A 7,385-nucleotide genomic window follows, 5' to 3' on the forward strand; every position below is an offset into this window, starting at 1 on the left:
ATGCTGGGGTATTTTTAAGAAGTTAGTTTCATAAGGACGAGAGGCCCTTTGCTTTTGTGATACTTGGACAACAAACTCTCTGCAGACATACGGGGATAATTCATGTTGGGCACGATGGAGTTGGCTTGGAAAGGGCCTTTGACTCTTCATGGCACATGAAGTTGCTCATTTTCCATGAACTTCAGTCACACTCTATTTGGTTCAATTAGAAAATGTAGCCTCATTTTCCATGGATAGGAGCAATGGTACCAGTGACTGCAGGTGACGTAAAGCACATCCACTGAAAGCACAGAGGAGAAACAGTCAAAAGGCTAAGTCAGGCTAGCTGTCACCAGCAGAGTTCTTTGGGAGCTCCTAAATGGTTCTCTGCATTCATTATAGCATGTTGCTGTGCACTTTAAACAGAGCTTTAGGATATAAGTTTGCTTACAGCTAAAACCTGGCAATGTCGCTACCTCCCAATATCTCTGGAAGCCATCTCTTCTCCTCCACACCCTGTCTCAGATTATTAAGGCCGCTGAATTTCTTGCCTGGAACCACTGTTAATAGATTTCTCACTTCAAGCCCCTTACCATTCAGATGCTGCCACCAGAGAGGTGTACAGTCCCCATCTGAGTATGTCCCTTCAGGGCTTCCTCTCCTGACTAATTCCTTCAGTGCCACAACTGAGGCCTCTTCCAAGAAGCCAGACTGCACCCTAAGACCTGGGTTGGGTGCATCCCTACTCACCCATCATCGTGATCTCGGCATTTAGTGCCCTGTACTGACATTTCCTGTTGACTTCTCTGCCTCCCCCACCAGCCAGGGAAGAAGCTATGGCTTTTCTCTCTGTTTCCCTGGACTTAAGATCACTCCTGGCTTGCAGCGAGTGTTCAAAAAATGATTATTAAATACATTAACAAACAACCTTTCTAGGCTTCAGATTTTCCAGCAGGAAAAAAATGAGAGAATTATCTGAGCCATCAGCTTCGTAAGGTTATTCTTTCGTAAATGAGAGACTATGTGAAAACCCTTTCAAATCATGCAGATAGAATTCTGTTTTCATACACCATTAACGGAGCTGTGGGATTTGGAAACAAGAATCTAAGAGCAAGGCTAGAAATCCCCCCTCCCCTACCTTTTTTTTTTTCCAAGGTCTAAGACGAGAAAACTCTAAACCCACAGGGCCGCAGGTACTTTCTCCGCATTGCAGAAACACCATGAGGTAGTCTGAATGGGAGGAGGAAGTCTCGCTCCATGCCTCAGTCATTTGACTAGTGTGGAAAATCTGTGCAGACTATCAAGATGGGCCCAATATTGGGGGGGGTCAAATGAGCACCTGTGTTAGCTGACTCACTAACTGAAATGATTAGCAATGATTAGATTCTGCAGAAAATAAGCCCTCCAAAATGTGTGAGGATATAGGAGATCAGCTGTTGTGTTTTCATTTATAATCCAGGTGTGAAGTTTGCAGGATGCAAGCTGCTGAGAATAAATAAGTTTTTGGGGGTTTTGGTTTTTTTTTTTTTAGAGACAAGGTCTTGTTCTGTCACCCAGGCTGGAGTGCATGCAGTGGTGTGATCATAGCTCATGGTATTATAGCTTCAAGCTCCTGGGCTCAAGCAACCCTCCTGCCTCAGCCTCCCAATTAGCTAGCTACCACACCCAGTTATTTTTTGTTTTGTCTTATTTTTTGGTAGAGATGAGATCTTGCTATGTTGCCCAGGCTGATCTCATACTTCTGGCCTCAAGCAATCCTCCTGCCTCAGCTTCCCAAAGTGCTAGGATTACAGACATGAGCCACCATTCCTTGCTATAAACAAGTTTTGAGCTACTGTTTTGAACTCCATGTGCCAGCCATGCCATTACTAGATGCTTCGCATGCACACACCCTCATTTCATGTACACAAAACCCCATGCTGTGTGGGCATTACTATAATCCGCAAAGAAAGAGATGGAGGGCCAGAGGTTAGAAAACATGCCCAAGGTCACTACCAACAAGTAATAGGGTCCACACACAGATTCACATCCAAGGGATTCTTTCCACTGCAGAACGTTGCTTGTTTTTTTTTCTATTTTATTCAAATGTGTTTTCAAATGGGCAGGAAAAGGGGCTGGCTTCTTCAAGCCACTCTGTGGCAAGAAATGTAATGTGTTAGGCAAGTTAAGAGAACGTTTGGCAATTTGGTACAAGCAACTTCTACATCAAAACGTGTAGCTCAAGAATAAGAGAGGGAGATACAGTGTTTATTTGCTCATTAATTCAATCAAACATTTCTTAAGTATTTACTTTGTGCCAAGCATAGGGATAGTTTTGAGAATGAATGTACAATCATCCTATATCAGCACTGTCCAGTAGAACTTGCTGTGATGATCTTCTATAATCTATACTATTCAAATCATAGCCACTAGCCCCACGTGGCTACAGAGTGCATAGATTATGGGTAAGTATAGCTATTTAATTAAATTTTAATAGTCACATGTGGCTAGTGGCAATGAAGATTGTGTATTATGATCCTGCATCTTGATATTTCCCCTCACTTAAACGCTCAGCCCATTCATTCAGTGGCTATTTTTCTAAGCATACACTATGAGCTAGGCACTGGGCTAGGCAAAGGGGGATACAGGGGTGGAAAATAGCCACATTCCCTGCCCACATGGAGCTAAGAACCCATTGAGGGAGATAGCCTTTTGCATGGATAATTACAAATTCTCTTAGTTACTATGAAAGAACGATAAAAGGTGAAATTAGCAATGATAGCATGGGGACCCAATTTAGATCAGAGAAAGGGGGGACACGTCTTACTGTAGTCTTGCTTCGAGGAGAGGTAGTGATTCACTTGGATTGATGACAAGCAATTCTAAGTGGGGAAAAGTAGCTCTCCACATTTGCATTCCTTTAAAAATTGCTCACTACAGGCCCAAATTTGCTATGCAAAGTGATCTGATAAATAATGTAATTCTCTATTGGAAACAGTAGTTACACTATTATCCACAGGAACATAAATTGGCACAACCTTTCTGTATGCCATTTGGCAATACCTATTACAAAATGTAAATGTGTACACCTTCAGATATATCAGTGTCACTTCTAGAAATTAATCCATAGAAATGTTTGTGTAAGTATAAAGTGATATATTTATGAAGCCAGTGTACTTGCTAAAATAATTTTGGAAACCCTTGTATATCCTCCTCACACATATCAAGTTGAAATCTAAACTTTTATGTAAGTTTTACTCACAAAGGATGTAATTTCTGTTATATTCTAAACATTGAGATTTTAAAATATAACTTACATAGATTTCTTAAATATATCCAATATATATTTGAATACTGCAGCAATTTAACCACCACCATCATCCATTTTAAAATATCATAAGATTTTAACAGTTGGAAATTTTACGTCATTCCTTTTCCTCCTTAAATTCATATTTCCAACCCCTACTGCTGAATTTTATCCTAATCCATTTTCAAGTCTGTTGTTAACTATTTTATCATCTTTCTATTGTAAAAACATGTATAGAAATTGAAGTTTAAGATTTTTTCTTTCCTGAAATCTTAAGACTCTAAGTGTAAAAATTATTTTTCTTTTGGATTGAGTTCTCATTACATTATTATTAGTATACAAATGATCAGAACACATTTTGATAAATAATTTTTAAGCATGACAAAACAGAATTTTATTGGGCTTTTCCCTCAAACACTTCATGTGTGTATGATTATCACTTAATACCAGGAAGAGATGGTTTGGTATCAACTCTCTATTTTTCATTTTAGAGACGTAAGTGCCAAGAAAATTTGTTCACTTAAATAGAAGAAGATGGAATGGAGGCTGGGTGTGGTGGCTCAGGCCTGTAATCCCAGCACATTGGGAGGTCGAGGCGGGTGGATCACTTGAGGTCAGGAGCTCAAGATCAGCCTGGCCAACATGGTGAAACCCCGTCTCTACTAAAAATACAAAAAACATTTAGCTGGGTGTGGTGGCCCATGCCTGTAATCCCAGCTACTCTAGAGGCTGAGACAGGAGAATCGCTTGAACCCGGGAAGCGGAGGTTGCAGTGAGCTGAGATGGCGTCACTGCACTCAGTCTGGGCGACAGAGTGAGACTCTGTCTCACCAAAAAAAAAAAAAAAAAAAAAAAAGTAGATTAAATGGAAACAACTTTTTTTTTCTTTTTGAGATGGAGTCTCACTCTGTCACCCAGGCTGGAGTGCAGAGGCACGATCTTGGCTCACAGCAACCTCTGTCTCCCGGGTTCAAGCAATTCTCCTGTCTCAGCCTCCAGAGTAGCTGAGATTACAGGCATGGGCCACCACACCCAGCTAAAAGTTTTTTGTATCTTTAGTAGAGACGGGGTTTCACCATATAGGCCAGGCTAGTCTCAAACTCCTGACCTCGTGATCCACCTGCCTCGGCCTCCCAAAGTGCTGGGATTACAGGTGTGAGCCACTGCGCCCGGCCAGAATGGAAATAATTTTGTTATCAAGGTCACTCAATTCTCTGAACTCCTTGCAAATTATATACCAAAAACCAGACCGTAGTCTAGCATCACCAGGAATTATTATTTTTAATGGCCTACCACCAAACAACTTAGTGGGTACCTCCTTCAATGTCACTGGAAGCAAAGAATTACTAACCAACTGATTTGAAAATAGAATTTGCAACCTGGAACTTGCATCTATGTCAGGGTTTTCTCTAGGATCTCAAACTTATTTAGGAGGGCAAACATCCTACTCTTTTACATTTCCCTGTAATAACTTGGGTTAAAAAAATCAAAATAATTCTTTTAAAAGATGAATGAGTACTTTTTAAAACTTTACAAAAAGGTATGCTCATGAGCCAGGTGCAGTAGCATGCCTATAGTCGCAGCTACTCAGGAGGCTAAGGTGGGAGAATCACTTGAGCCCAGGAGTTCAAGTCTAGCCTGGGCAACATAGCAACACCCCATCACTAAAAATAAAAAAAAACAGTTATGTTCATAACCCCTTAACAATTTCTTAAATCTCCATATGGCCAGCAAATCATTTAAAAGCAAAAAAATCATTAAGCCAAAAAAAAACCCTAGATTAGACCTTATAAAGGGCCAAATTATCAATTCTAGATTAAAAGAACTGACAGAACTAAAGAAAATGAAGTAAAGAGACAAAGGAAAGAATAAGCTGCTTAATTTCAAAGAGGATTCAGAGGCTACCAAGACAGCAGTTTTCTCAATGTCTAGAACACTCAGCTAAAAGAAATGGACAGGGTTAGAGAAACATAGACTGTGGCGCTGTGCTGGGTCCTTTCTTTTTAGTATTTTTTGTAGAGACAGAGTATTTCCCTATATTGCCCAGGCTGGTCTCGAACTGCTGGCCTCAAGCGATCCCTCCTGCCTCCCAAAGTGCTGGGATTACAGGAATGAGACCCCATGCACTGCCTGAATTGGGTTATTTATGATCATGTCATCCAAGCCCCTGGATTAATGATGAAAAACCAAGATCCGAGGAGGTACAATGGTGTGCTTGATGGTCACCTTCAGTGGGATGAGCAGCCAGAGCAGAGTGCACATTTCTTTTTGGAGAGCAAGATGTATGGGTCATTTCATCTTCTTTAACAGCACTTTATTTAGATATAAGAGGAGCAGGGCCAGGTGCAATGACTCATGCCTGTAATCCCAGCACTTTCGGAAGCGAGGTGGGAGGATTGCTTGAGCCTAGGAGTTTGTGACCAGCCTGTGCAACACAGTGAGATGCATTTTAACAAAAAATAAAAAATTAGCTGGGCATGGTGGTGCACACCTGTGGTCCCTGCTGCTTGGGAGGCTGAGGTAGGAGGACTGCTTGAGCCTGGGAGGTTGAGCATGCAGTGAGCTGTGACTGTGCCACTGCACTCCAGCCTGGGCAACAGAGCAAGACCCTGTCTCAAAAAAAAAAAAAAAAAGAGGAGCAGTCTGATACTCATAATATAGAATTTTAATGCATATGTGAAACAATAATATTCTAATGTCCAGAATTACATGGAAGCCAAAATTACACTTACTACAAAATTTGAGGAGGAAAAACCTTCTGTCTCAAAGCCTAGTATGCTTTTTACTACCCTGGGAGAGACAAGAGTCCCCCAAAACTGCTAGAAAGAGCTGGCAGGCTCTCATTCACCAGCCTGGGTAACTTGATGAGCTATTTCTCATTTGTAGACATCAGGAGAGGGTAAAAAGGATTTAAAGTGCTCTGAAAAATCTGACACTCCATGACTTTTTTTTAGGAAAAAAATTACAAGTAATCCTATCTCTATCAAAAAAAAAAAAGTTAATCTGCTAATTGTACATTTCTGGACACTAAGTTTTTACCTGAGCCACTGCTTCAACGCCTGACTCTCTCTAGGGCCTTTTCCTTGCCCCCCAATATTTCTCTTTCCCGCCACCTTCCATCTTTGCAGATGTGAGCTGGACCTATGGTTTTCAAAAGAACTGGCATGTGTCTGCGCCAAGGTTATCACCAGTCATAATGCACTGAGAAAAAGGTCAACATTGTGAGTTTCCCATTAAGCTAAATTTGTTCAATTTTACACTTGGAGATTATACCCTTTCCAATAGGAGATGGCATTTGTTTATTTTGAATGTGCATCATTAATAAAAGAAAAATCAAGCCTTCTCCCAAATTAAAAGCCTTTTTTTTTTTTTTTTTTTTTTGATAAATGAGCCTGTGAAATTCCAAACAGTATGAGCCTCAGGGAGACATGGCTAAGGCCTGGAGAGATGAAGAGAGTGTCACTATAGGTTATGCAAAGGTTAGCTTGGTTCTAAATCAGGGCATCCTGCTGACCTCCAACTCCAACCTTCGCTTGCCGCCACCACATCCAATGACCTTTTAATGGGGCCCATCAATGTCACTCTCCAACTGCTAATCACTTTTCTCTTGCAATGAATCAAACTTTACAGGCTCCTAACCTTGGCCAAGGTTTCCAGAACATGCTTTAATGAGAGTCATGGCTAAATAAGGATTTTGATAATTTACTTAATAAAGTGATACCAGAACAAAATACTTAATAAAATGTCGTGTGTCCATAATGCTTTTAATGTGACAAAGGGATGCCTGAGCACAATTTTCTGGTAGATCGTACATTCCTCTGGATATTTGCAAGTAAAACGGAAGCCATAACCGGGCTCTGCCAATCCATGAGCCCACAGCCAGGGGACGGGGGGAGAGGGGCACCTCAAGCCAAATAAATGCCATGTGAGATCTGAGAGCTGAACATCACCTGTTCCCTTGCTTCCACATTCATTTTCAGTTCAGAGACCTCTGTGGTGTATACTGTGGATGCAGCAAAGGTCACTATATAAGTCTCTTTGTTCTATGAGACTACTTTGAATCCACTGGGTGTACCTCCAGATTTGCATTCTTAAATCTGTAGGTACACCCAGTACCTCC

Source organism: Gorilla gorilla, chromosome 3 (assembly GCF_029281585.2).
Source record: "Gorilla gorilla gorilla isolate KB3781 chromosome 3, NHGRI_mGorGor1-v2.1_pri, whole genome shotgun sequence".
Taxonomy (NCBI): domain Eukaryota; kingdom Metazoa; phylum Chordata; class Mammalia; order Primates; family Hominidae; genus Gorilla; species Gorilla gorilla.